Source organism: Corvus cornix, chromosome 2 (genome assembly GCF_000738735.6).
Source record: "Corvus cornix cornix isolate S_Up_H32 chromosome 2, ASM73873v5, whole genome shotgun sequence".
NCBI lineage: Eukaryota > Metazoa > Chordata > Aves > Passeriformes > Corvidae > Corvus > Corvus cornix.
In genome coordinates, this window is record NC_046333.1 from 71,050,166 (window position 1) to 71,064,353 (window position 14,188).

A 14,188-nucleotide genomic window follows, 5' to 3' on the forward strand; every position below is an offset into this window, starting at 1 on the left:
CCCATTGGCTTCAGCAACAGCAGTACTGAGTCCTTGGCAGCCAATTTAAAAAAGAAGCAGCAAGAAAATAAAATAAGCATGAGGCTTTTGTGCCAGCTGAGGCCAGAGAGCTGGTTGGAGAAGCTTCCTCAAGGAGCTTCCTCAGTGAGCTCTGCAGAGACAGATCAGTCATGGTACTTCACACCTACAGCCAAATCTTCCTCCAGATTTCCTTGGCTCAGCCTCAATTCACTTTAATATCAACTGGGCTGGTATAAATGAGAAGAGAATTTGGCCTCTGCTGTCAGTTGCATTTTTCATCTACAAAGTATCTTAAGGACACCAAGTAATGAGCTCACACTAAGGCCTGTGAGGGAAGTGAGGTGTTATCACATTATCTTTTTAGGGGAGCCAAAGAGACTAAAAGAACTGCCCAAGGCCAAAGACTATCAAGGCCTATGTATGAGTCCTGGGTTCCTAAAGCTTTGTCCCAATGGCAGGCTCTCCGTTCATTCTCACAGTGTCTTTACCCACAAATTCTGCATGAATGAAAGCACCTGGGTTCTTTGACATCCTTTACTTCCACTCCAAATACAGCCTGATGCTTCCTGTAACATCCTCCTGAACTGCAAGCAAGAGCTTGAAACTTGCCCATGATCAAAGGCTGCATTTTGACAGTTCAGGTGCAATTAAATGTATCAAGTAGGGTGCCTGCAGTTTATTATTAAATCAATGCTGAAGTGCTGGCAAAAAAATAGAGCCACAGCACTTTCTTGCAGATCACGTAGTTAGATATCTAAATGGGTGCACTTGCAGGCAGGAAATTGTGCTCAAGCCATTGGAGGCTTGGGCACAGCCCAGCTAACACTGAATAGACAGCCATTCCTATAACAATGTATTTCATTGCACACAAAGGTCTCTCACCTTGCTGAAAGGGAGCCAGGGGCAAGCACTCAACAAAAAAATGTCCTTAATCATGGACGAGATATAAGGGAGTAGACAGCTGCTGGCTTTAAAGCAATTTTGAATCAAGAACATTTGCTGTATCCTTGGTATTTACACTCAAAGGCTTCTCTTGGACCAAATATCTGCCTGAGCATGGAAAAGCAAGATCACATTTGCCTTTGAAATCTGTGCATTGGTGGATTAAAATCATAAATGTTTAATCCACTTTTTAAAAAAAAGGTAGAGGAGCTTATACTAAGCAAAATGCCCAGTGGGATCCAGATAGAATGAATACCAGCAACCTCCTCAAATGTTTGTTAAGGTAGAGGAGAAAAGCAGTTGTTCTTTAATTTCCTCAGCTCCTGGAAAAAGTGCTCTTGGCTTCTGTTCTTATTTTGTAAGGGATCTTTAAACACGTTCAAGTACAAGAGAGAATTGATGAAAACTCTGTGAAACCAGTTCAGTATTTCTGTGAGGTTTACAGGACATGCTTGGACACTGGAGTGACAGGTAAGGTTTTCTCTGAAAGAAATATGTTGGCTGCTTCGTGGTTGTCCTGTCCACTTCTCCTAGTCTCTCATCAGAAAATAATAATTTGTAATCTCTTGAGAAAGTAATGAAAATCTTTCCTCTTTTGCTGTCACCTCTTTTCCTGCTGGATTGAGGGTGTTACGGTCACTACTGGTGTACTGAGGCTAAAACCCAATAGCAAGCTCAAGTGAGATTTAAGGAAATGAGTCAATAAGCAGAACAGGAAGGAAACACACCAATTTAAGCCTAGAAAACCACAAAATTTGGGGGTGACTACTCTACTGTGAAACTGGGGGCATAAACTTCCGGGTGCAACGTCTGTGACAGGCAAGTTCCCACGCTGTCTCAAGTCAAAACATATTCATTAAAAAAGGTCAAATTGGTGTGAGGGAATTGCTCGTGATGAGGTAACACAAATGTTAAAACATGATGGAAAGAAAAACTGTCCTGAAGGGCTGGAGGAGACAGGTGAAGGGAAGATGACATCAGCATGGAAAGAGTGAAATGCAAATCCCATGCACGGATCATGTGACTAGAGGATTCTGTGCTGGAAGCTTCCACCTGAAGGTAAAAAAGGGGATTGTGTGTCCTGGAAGGTTTTAAATACAAATTTGTGCTCAGCTCACTGCCCAAGTGGTGCAGTGCTGCCTGTAAATATTGAAACATAAATTGCCTGAATGGGCTTGCTGAAATGCTATCATGAGCAATGTGTTTGTCAACATTACTGCAGGGGAAAGTGAGCCAAACTAATGACAACTGCCAAAAAAGTAGAGCAAAAAAGGTATGCTTTCCCCTGTGTGTCAGAAGCTAAATTTATGCCAGGCTCTGTCAGGATGTGAAAGAAAACGTGTTCAGAGGCTGCCAAGTCCCACAACAAGTCTTCATTTCCTGCTCTAAGTATTTTGCTCTTTATATTTATATTTGGCCATGTGTAACGGATGGGGATAAGGATAGATCCATTATTTTGTAGAGCAAGGAGGAAGACAGGACTGCTAGAAACATCTGTTAATTTGGATTTGGTGCCTTGAGGCCACTTCCTCTTCTCATTGTACCAGAACCAGCCATGGGAGCTGAAGGCAACTTCACTGCACTTCACACCCCAGCAGTACCTTCCATGCAGGGGCTGAAGAAAGCTTGGAAGACTATAAATAAGTTTTCGAATGCACCAGAAGGTAGCTTTTATGCTCTCTGATTTGCATATTGTGAAACTGGAGCTCTGAAAAGTTGATTTTCCAAGTTTCCTACTGCTCAGCACCTGCATGAAAGGTCAGCATTTCAGAAGTGCTAAGAGTGCCTGGGAGGAACCAAGCTCTTTCTCATAACTTTGAACAGCAGCCACCTCTTTGCTAAATTTTCTAGTATGCAAATTCTGGGGAAAGTCAGCACTGATGTTGGCTAAAGCAGAGTTTGCAATCTGTTCTCAGCACCAGATAGCACCTCTTGTTATCACTGTGGTTTTACCCTCCCTAATGACTAATGCACTAGGAATAAATCAGCGACATGCAAACTGGTGCGTTTTTCAGCAAGCACAATCACCCAGGAAATTTGCATAATATTTCTCCTTGTCCCCATCCTGCCCATCTTTCCCTAGGAAACCAGTTCTTAATGGGGAGAGCCATTTATGGTGCTGGCAAATGACTCAAATGAAGGATCATGGGCAGAGATGTCTCCAAAGGCCAGCTTCTGGCACCCTACCACTTGGGCAACAGGATGAACAGGAATCTGTATTTAAAGGCTTGGTCTGTGAATAAGAGACCCGGTTGCTCACATCACTGTTTTGTCTCATGACATCTCTGGGCACAGAAGAAGCAGTGTTTCCGTGACCCATGATCATGCCATAATTATCCCAGGTGTAAATGAAGAGCTGGAGCAACAGTCATTGAAATTGAGTCAGTGACAGCGAATTTCACCTGATGTTTCTGGCAATATTTTAGAACAGTGACCCAAATTGAAGCACACAAACTGCTATGTATTTATTGCATAAACATATATAAATTTTGGACAGCTGCAATACAGTGTGTACTCCTGCTGTTGTTTTGACAGTCTTAGCTCAGTGAAACTACTAATTGAACTTGCAGTGCCGAAAATAATACAGCCATATGTGTAACTGCAGTGTGTACTTCATAAATGAGATGGTGCCACCATAAACTGTGAAAATAATGCAGCTGTATAAAATTAGAGTGATGAATGTGCATTGGCCTGCTATTCTACTGTGCAAGCCAAAGCTGCTTCCAAACTGCTCCCTCAAAACCGCGGGCGTTTAAACAAGCTTTATAGGGCAGCAATTGCTTACTCTGCACTTTTATGTGTGGGATACAATGCTGGTATTTTTTTTTTCCCTTTCATCCAAATTTTTCTACTTTGGTGACATTTCTGTTATGGTGGTCGCCCACCAGTGTAGGTGGGCTTTGCTTCAGTTTTGGAGAAAACCGCCCATTCCAGTGGGTGACCAGCTGCTGTGGGCCGGGAGCTCCCAGATGGAGGGAAGGTGAGGAATGGGACAAAGCAAATTATGGCAATGGGGGATTTTGTTTTTGCTGCATTGTCCTTCTAAGGACGGAGAAAATCCTCAGCTTAGCGGGTTGTTACCATCACAGGGCCCCCCTCCCACACGCAGCTCCTCTAAGAAAGGACAAGCTAGAACAGGGGACAAACAAAGACCTAAGCCATTAAGGGTTGAGAGCAGAAAGACAAAGAACATAAATACAGTCAAATGACACCCATGTAAAGAGACAAAGGCCCGGGAGTGAATCTTGATGACTTACAGAGGAGGGAGAGGATGAGGAGGCAAAGACCATGATTGCTATCAGCTCCTAGAGGGAACATCCCAGCCACATCCCAGGCTATCACACGGTGCCTGGAGGGAAGAAGCCAGGAGAGATGTTGAGGACTGAGTGAGTGAAACACCTCTTTGTGGTCACAGGCAAGCCCGGCTGAGACTGCTGGGACATTATCTGGAGAAGACAATGGTGACGAAACAGGGTAGGGGTTGTTGTGGTGTTTGGTTTGTTTTTTTTTTTAATAAAACAATCTGCAGCTGCTACAGTATTGCAACATGAAAGATGAAGGTTTAGCGCCAGTTATATCTCTGGCCAGTGTGAGTACTCTGCTGGATGTTTCCTGAAAGAGGTACACTCGGGATAAGAGTAGTTAAGCCATCGGCAGATAAACAGAGATTTGTCAGCTTCCACATCCAGAGCAATCGCTGCAGGCGAGGGTGCGTCACTGGGGGGTGACAGCCGCTGTTCATCCATCTTGATAAGTATGCAGAAACCTCTGTGGACAAGTAACAGCCATGGCTCTTATCACTAGGGCCGTAAACTGAGACTCTCTGATACTACTCCACAAAAAACCTCCAAACCCCTACATCCCAGAAGTGATTAGCGGCGTGTGAGAGATCTGTAGAAAATACCATATGCAGAGCCCAATGCCATAGCACACTTTTCTTGCCTAAGCTTACAGGTGGCAGAACGAAATGAGATTGTGCACTACATGTACTCAGCAGAAAAAGATCACACCTCACAGACAGTCAGAATAACTCTGCTCTGTAAATATTCACTATTTTAAATTTAACTTTTCAGGCTGTGGCAACACCATTGCACCCCCTCTGCCTTAAAACATCGCATTCACAAGAACCAACCCGCTGGTGAGGCTGTGACGGGGCTTCAGCTGCAGGCATGACTACATAGCATCAGCTCCAAAGAGAGGTTTGTCATGCTGCCATCAGCACTTTCTTGTTATACGGGATGTCTGGACAGGTAGGACTCTGGCATCAGGCTCTGGCAAGCAGCAACCTGCAACTGCAGCTTTTTCCAGAGCTCAAAAGTAATTCAATGCAAGGCAAGGATTGGCTGCACCGAGAGAAAGCAGGACCAAGGCACCAGAGGTGGGCTCCTCCTCACCTCAGATTTGTAGCTTGGTCCTCCTTGTCCAGTTGAGCACTACCCCCAAAAGCTACCTGGCAGTCTCCTGGAGCCACCATTGCACATCAGAGAAGTTTTCCTCATAAATTAGAGGATAGAGCAAGCTAGCTGGGGCTGGATCTGGATGGAGCAGGATGCTGTTATTTATAACACGGCAAGGATGAAGAAGGTGGTTAAGGAGTTCAGGCCGAAGAATACACTTCAGCGCAGCAGGGAAGGAATTAATGGGCCATGAGGTGGAAAGAATAAAATAAAATCCTAGCACTGAGAACTGTGCTTCTGATCTAACTTTGATAAGGCCACAGTGAACAAGATTGAAACTATCTGGGCCAATAAGGATCCTGTGGAGAGCAGCCCAATTTGCCTAAGGCAGCTATGATGGGTAGGCAAGGTGACATCCCAAGCTAGAGAAGAGTTTGCTGAAGCTGGTCTCTCTCACGATTCCTTTTAGGCATTGCCAAAAAGATGCTGATCCTGAGTTCAGAGCCTGCAGACCACTTGATTTTTCCACTTCTGATATAGTGCAGTAGATAATCTGTGTTCTGTCACCTGTCACTAGCACTGCTGGTATAAAACCACATTTTTATAAATGTGAAATAAGAAAGCAAAACACCTCTGACTTTAAGATGGAATTGGGCTCTGTCACACATAGGTGAATCTTTGTTAAAAGTTGGGAAGATGATGATGAAAGGAAGTATTAGCAGATAAAACAAATAAGACAGAAGAGGCTTGGAAGTCTGCAAATTATTGTGGAGTTATATCAGAACGGTTTTAAAAGAAGACTAAAAGAGAGAAATTAGTAGGAAATTAAGAAATGGAGGGGGAGAACTTGCAGGTAAGGAGAAAACAGCAGTTTAGGGTTTAAAGGAAGAGACAGGAAGAGAACAACCCATGAGAAAAACTAAAACCAGAAATGGTTGGAAGGGAATTACAATGTTAGAGGGACGGCATGAAGAAAGCCATGTAATATTAGGACTAGCAAAGTGTATTTTATTTATTCATGGTTCTTCTGGATTATTTTTTGCTGGCAGCTGCTGAGGGTCCCATTGCTGCACATTCCCCTCCCTCCATGGAGGGCAGCCAAACACTTCTCTTTGAGGAGGATGAATGTGCAAAACAGTTTTGAACACTTCAACTTAAAACAAAGCACTCTCCCAAGCTCCCTTCTGCCTTGGGCAGCCTCAAGCCCAAGCCTCCCTGGTGGAAACGTGGCAGCTTTGTTGGCTTCCATGAGCTCCTTTTGCAGGTTGGTCCACTATTAATGCTGAAATATAGACACTAGGATTGAAATAAGTGAGAGTCAGGCAAACTTTCCTTGCAAAAAGGAGAGATGTATCCCTCCTTGCATGTGCTGTGCTCACTCCTTGCAGACAGGTGGGCGGGGACATCAGCTCTCACAGATCTACAGCAGCTTCTGTATGGGACCCTCCAAAACCTGCTGTAGCCAATGGAAACTTCACCACTCACTTTAATGTGACTCGGTGTGGCCCTGCAAGACTCACAGCCCTGAAAATCACATCCACCTGCACACAGTGGCCTCTTCAGAGAATCTGAAAGGATTGGGAAAGTTGTGAAGTTGAAAAACAACCTAATCCTTTTAATTCTTTTCCTGAGTAAGGGGAGGCCTTTTCCAAGCCTAAAAAAAGTATTGGAAAGAAAAGCCTTTCTCACAGGTAATTTTTATTCAGCCCAAACAGTGACACAGTAAATTCTTCAAAAGCTTTAAGGTTGTAAGTTCCATCTGATTTCAGAAATGAGACTTAGGCAGTTTTTTGCCCTTCAGCCACATCTCTAAGGAGGTCTGTAGTCCTTTAAGGAAGGTGTGAAAATAGGGTTCTGAACACCTCTTTTAAAATCAGAGTTATGTGTAAGAGCTGCCATGTCACAGGACTGACATTAGACATGGATTTAAGCAAGCCTTACAGCCCACAGGTCTGAACTGGGAACTCTGCACTCTGGCACCAATCTGACATGAGATACAAGCAGTGCTGTGCTAGAAAACATGAACATGCTTGACTGGAGCTCTAGAAGAGTGAGGACTAATGAGACTGGTCTGTGAACTTAATAAGAAGCTTATTCTCTCAGACCATAAGCAGGTTGTTTGGAAAAACACCTACTAACTGAGTGAGGCTGGGAAAAGACTGTTTCGAAGCTCTGCCACTGCAGAAATTCCCTCAGAATCATCTTGTATCCTGCAGGGCAGGAGGCGGAGAGCCCATGTGAACATTCAGCAGCAACTGTAGTCCCCCAGACTCTGGACGTGCTGACACGGGTTTGAATGTCCCTGCCTTGGCTGGTATGTCCTGAAGACATTTGCTTGCATAAATAAATTTCAAATTAGACACCACTGAAATTCCCCAAGCTTCTTCCAGGGCTGCAAGGACTGCAGAATGAAGCCCTGAATGAAAGACTGCTGTGCAAGGATATCATCAACCAGTGCAGTTTGACCAGGCACCTGTGGGTAGGGACAGCATTGTTTTTGATGTATTTCTTGGCTACCAGCAATGCCATCTCCTCTGTGAGGCATAGACAGGATGCTTTCATTTTCAGAAGTCCCAATTAAAAAAAAAAAAAAAAAAAAATTACTTCATATATTCATGTACTTAACTAGCCATACTGTCTATCCCAGGAAATCCGTGGGATTTCCTAAAGAGCTCTGCTACTTAATCCATTGTAAATGGTGGGCAATCTGCAGCTGTAGTGTTAATTATAAATGATGTCATTTCAGGAAGTGTCAGGATGAAGCGCAGTCACTGCCATGCTAGCACCCAGCACATGTTTTTCCATGTGTGCTTCAGATCGGACTCTGGAATTCCAGGCCTTGGTTCTCATTCTGTTAACACTGTGTGAGTGAAGTTACCCTTCTCTGAAGCTGAGGATGCTTCAGAGTAGCTTGTCCTGCAAGTAAGAGCTAGGAAGATCAGCCAGTGGCTTGGAAATGTGTAGTGTAAACAAGCCATGAAAACAAGTTTGCATAGAGACTTGCAGAACTCACTTTATTTTCTCTGCTAAAGTACACGATGACAGACACGATGTCTTGATGATTGCTGGACTTTGTTGGATGTAACCATAGGGTTTATAACACCAATCACAGGGTGTAAAGCACCCTGACCCTGGTGACTATTTGGTCCTAATGAACTATACTGAGAGTGTTTACACAGTGATATTTCATCTTCTCAAGGCCTGTAATGTGAACTGTGGACTCTTACTACCCTAAGGATAATATATCTGGTACTTCTGCTAGGCTAGAGAAAATAATCTTTCTTCTACTCAGTTTGCTTTAATTAATGTCAGAGTTGAGTTGCATCACTTCTTTTTTACATATTCTGTAACTTGTTGAAACCTTAATCTTTTGGGTGAACATTTTTCTGTGCCAGATGAATACCTCAGTCTGATTCTGGAGGGATGTTTCTGACTGTTCAGCTCTTTCTCTACGTTCTTTCCTGGGAAAGACGTGACACCACTGAATGCATGAAACTAGATTTTCTACATAACATTAATTACTGCCTGGTTGTGGTTCTTCCAAAATGCAAGAGCAAAAAAAAAGTGGTGCAACTCAACTCTGGCTCCTGTGAAAAATACCCAGATTCAGCTAAATTATAAATCCTTGAAAAATCTCAGTTTGCACACACCTGGCAGAGGCTTCTAAGAGTGGCTGCTGATCTCTTTGATATTTCAGTCTGTGGAGACTTGTGCCCTGGTCTATCTATGGCTGCAGGGACGGAGTGGGAGGTTTCTGGCAATGCTCTTCTTGGTGTCTCCTGGTACAGCCATGCAGACTTGTGCTCTGTTTCAATGACCTCCTGGATCCCAAGTGATGAGGAGGAAGGAACCTGGCCTTTATTTGTGGAGCTGGCATAAACAGGTGGACTAAAGCAGCCTGCAGTGAAACACTGGAAGTGGGGACTTGGAGTGGAGAAGATACTTGGGCCTCACTGTAAGAAACCTGGTCTGGGAGCTGGCATTGGAAACTGAGGCTGGGAACTGCTGGGACGAAATGTGGGCGACAGCTAGACAAGGAAAATGGGGGAGATGGTGCTGAAGAGTGAAAAGTGGCCTGTCAGGGCTGGAGACCAGGAACGAGGGAACAGGGAGCCTGGGACATGGAACTTGGGTGTGGCACAGGGGAAGATGACAGAAGAGGTTGGCAGTGGGGAGCAGAATGCTGGGGTTGTGCTTCTGAGATCCCACACAACCAAAGGGAAGCCCAGGATGCTGTGAAAAGCAGTATGCACTCATGTAATGGAAGCATGTGATTATGTCAGGAGGGACTTGCACAGTCAGGCTTAATTTGGGTGCTTTCTAATTTTCAATGCTTATGTTTGCAACCTCAATTTTCTTTTTAATGGAGCTTTTTGTCAGCGATAGGATTACCTGTATTTACTCTGTAGAGAGCTGGTGCCAAAGGGCTATCGTGGTGCTTTAGTATGCAGGTCCTGAACAGTGAAGTAGCTGTTGCACTTAGTAAATTATGATGAAATATATTCGTGCCATTTATTTGTGGTGCCGTTTGTATTTGAGGACTGAAATTCTCTTAAAACTCATCTACTTCTAAGGAGAATGAATTAACATGGATGATTGAGGGGCTGTCTAGCTAATGGACTTTCGGTATAGTTAGTGCCCAACAATAAATTCAGTGTTGCTTTGGATTAACAGAAGAGTTTGGGTTTTTAAAATAATCTGGCTTTGGTAATTGAAATTCACTGATGTGAAAATATATTGCACATATATGTTTTCTCTTTTGTTTAATATACCGTGAACTATTAATTATTAAGAAGATAAAGGCATGACTCAGTACAATAAAAACCAAAGATTTGATTCATATAAGTGTATTTTTCCAAATATCACCTTGTGATGGGATAAGGGGACAGAAAAGTGCAGCTCTGGAGATAATTGCCAGAGCTTATAAACAATCCCTGCCTTTCATTTCATGACAGCTGCAGCAGCAGAGACAATATCCAGGACTGTACAGAGAGCAACTGCTGCGGTAGCACCCCTGGTGTGTTTATCCAGCTCTCTGTACTGGCAGTAAATGTTCAAAATGCAGCAGGAGACAGCCCTGAGTGCCTGGCTGATGCTGCCCCTGCTTTGAGCAGGTGGATGGACAGGAGGATCTGCAGAGGGCCCCTTCCACTGCAGCCATGCTGTGCTGACACGGGTAACACATCTCAGGCACATCCGAACGTGCTGCCCAGAGGCAGGCGGTGACACAGTGCCACAGGTGGGACCCTGGCTGGTGGGATACAGGGTTTGTGGCTCTTCCAAGGTGACTCACTGAGACTAGTCTGGGCCACCACTTTGAAGGAAGCAAAGGGATGTGTCGGCAGATCCAGGTGGTTTCCAAGATGGGGAGCTTCAGGGGGCTCTTTGCACTGCCTATCTCTGGGCACTAAACTTCAGTGCAGGAAGCTTTTCCCCCTATCTTATCTGGGGAGGGAGATTAGCCCAGGCAGAAAGAAGGTGACTCAGAGTATGGATTTCTGCTCCGAATCACCTCCAGGGACATCTCCCCTTTGAGTGTAAAGGCAGTCAGCTGGTACTGAAGGAGCAACTTCCCTACATTTTGTACTTAAAGGTGTCAAATCACCTGACATGTCAATGCAGGATGAGAGAGTTGGGATTGTTCAGTCCGGAATAGAGAAGACTTTAGGATGACCTAGCCTTCCAGTACATGAAAGGAACCTACAAGACAGAAGGAGAAGGGTTTTTACAAGATCATGTAGTGACAGGACAAGGGGGAGTTGATTCAAAGGGAAAAATAGTAGGTTTAGATTGGAAATTAGGAGAAAGTTCTTTGCTGTGAGGATGTTGAGGCACTGTGACAGGTTGCCCAGAGATGCTGTGGATACCCCGTCCCTGGAAGCATTCAAGGCCAGGCTGGATGGGGCTCTGAGAACCTGGTCTAGTGAAAGGTGTCCCAGCCCATGGCAGGTGGGGTTTAGACAAGATGAACTTTAAGGTCCCTCCAACCCAACCATTCTATGGTTCTGTGATCCTATGATTCTATGGTTCATTATTAAGGCCATCATTAATAGATAAGCATTTACAAACTATTGCTATGAGGAGAAAATTATTGATCAAATTTCTGCACCCAACCCAGGGACAAAAAGTGGGCTGAATGGCACACAGTTGAACAGAGAATTTGTTGTTCTCCTAAGGTAGGCACATTGACCATCTTCTGCTTGAAGCCTTTAATGTTAACAAAGGGGTGAAGGCTCTCTTTAGGGTGGAGTTTTTTTCTTTTTTGAGGGAGACTGGAGTTTCACAGCAATTTATTAAACGGAGTTACTGCAAATATGCATCCTTTTTACGTGCCTGTTTTCAGGTTAGTGACCTGTAAAAATACTCACTCTGCTGAATCTTTTAAAGCATGCAATAAAACAGAGTTTTATGAAAGAGAACAAGGGAATGTGTATGAGCCTGTCAGATTTCAATGAGCCAAAATGTTCATCGTAATTTTATCACAGGGTATCAATATGAGAAGTGACAATTACCTGTGATCAGCAGGGCTTGAAGCTGTTTCCACCAACAGATGCTTTTTTAATCACTATGGGCTGTACTTTTGTCTCACAGTTTCAGGCAACAGCCTTCTGCGAAGCTTTTGTGCAAGGCGTGAGATTTGACAGGCCGATTCAGTAGTGGTTTCAATGGCCAATGTAATTTTTCCTCCTTAGTCCCAGAGCTCTGAGACCATAGAAGTCTTCATTTTTTCCCACTGAAAGATGTTATGTGAGCAGGGGATATTACAAAGTTTAGTTAGATGCTCTAATATGTATGTATACTGCTGTCTCATGCAGGTGTGCTTGCTGGCTGCTGGACTGAAGAGAAAAGCGCTGAACTCTCCCTGCCTCTTGCTTGGGGAGGGTTCAAAGACGCTTCTTGCCCCCATTCCCTCAAAGAAATTTCTTTAATGATTTAATAAACAACAACAACAAAAATTAGGGACATTACTGTCTCTGATTTCTCCTCCTCTGACAGCTTGGCCAACTGTTTCAAAAGCAGCTGAAAGAAAACAGGTAGATAGATCCACAGACAGTGAGATGATAGAAACTTTGTTTCTCTAGGAAACTGGGCTAAAAAGAATTTCTAGGCTTCTTAATAACAGAATAAACATTCAAAATATGATTTAAGCCTCCAGTGTTGACTCTGAAATGAAAAGGAATGGATCCCCCATGTGCTGATTATTTTTAAAATGCTCACAAGCTCCCATAAAACCGTTCGGTTCTATGATTATTTGGTGACTTGTTCCTGGAACTGAAAGTTTGATACTGGGTCTTACATACATATTGTGTATTAGAGGTCTCTTAGGTGATCATAATGGAGAAACCATGAGTTAGTTACCTTTGTTATGGTATCCCAGTGCTGCCCCAGCATTTGTAGGGATTGCTCCTATTATTCCTTTGAATGATGGGTGTTCCCAGCTCCCCAGTACTGAGCATGCTTGAGTGAGTGTGTCTGATAGCAATTTGCTCTCATTGACTGTTACATATGATGCACTTATAAAAATAGTTAGAAAAATTCAGATGGGGGAAAAAAGGTCCCCATATCGAACCAGACTGGTGAGAGAATAGAGAATAGCAAAGGGCAGAAGAGCACAGCTGCCTTTGCAGGCAGAGCGCAGGGCCATCCTTTCCTCCATCTTTCCACGCCTCTGGCACTGGATGAACCCTTTTGATCCTTTTCATTCAGGTAGGAACTGAAAAGGGCAGTACTAAAGAACTTGCTGCCTTTTACAAATCCATCTCCTAGTGAAAAGTTTTATCGAAATAAACCATGTGAAGCAATCTGAAGATGAAATTTATTTATCCTTCTTTTTTTCCCCCAAGCCTGTTGCTGGGAACTTTTCAAGGTTTCCTCCCCAGAGACTTACAGACTCTTGTCATAACAGGTGCAGCCTAGGGGACGATGGCAGCAATCCACAGATCCTCCTGGGAGTAATTACCTTTTCCAGTTTCCCTCATCTGCTGCATCTCTCTGGTAGCACTTCTGCCAGGAGCTGTGCGTGTAATCCATTCAGCAGAGGGAGTCAGATGCTAAAATCTGCGGTAGCCCCTCCAGACCAGGACCTTGTATTTGCATGCGGGATCTGAAACACGTGATTCTTTGCTGTCTGGTTAACCCGGGTGTCTGGGGTGTCCTGGTCTCAGCTGAGCTGGCTAAACTCTGCTGTAATGACACAATCACAGCAGCAACAACAGCAGTATCGAGGCATTGCGTAAATGCTCTTCAACACTGCGAGATCCATCTCAGCGAGCATGGGATCTTTTCCTGCATCTGTGTAGCCCCGCTGCCTTACTGGTGGACATCATTTGCAGCAGTGCTGACCAGTGCAGAGTTGGAGAGACATCTGATTCCATTTTGTAATGAATTTTCCTCCCCTGAGACCACGGCGATCTGGTACCACAGCACTGCCTGTAGGTACCAGCTGCCACTTGTTTTCTGAGGAAGAAAGGGGAAAATGACCCAGGGAAGGGTATGGACTTGGTGCACAGAGGCATGTAAGGAACTGTGCCTCCCAAACTTGGTACGTCTCTTCAAAAACAGGATGTTACACAAATGCCTGAATTTGGTATAGTCATCTTCTTAAATTGTAAAAACAACTGTACAGCCCCCCTCTCCAGCATCTCAAAGGCTTTTTCTGAACAAAATCTGTAGAACCTTGAGTGGCCAGGGTGGGAAGGTGCGGGTCACAGCAGGTGCCATGGGCCACGGCCCATCCCCAAGAGCAGAGGGAAGGATGGCAGGAGGCTCCTGTCCCTTTAAGGGACACCTCAGAAGAAGCAATTCGGATGTTTGCTCTTCAGATTACT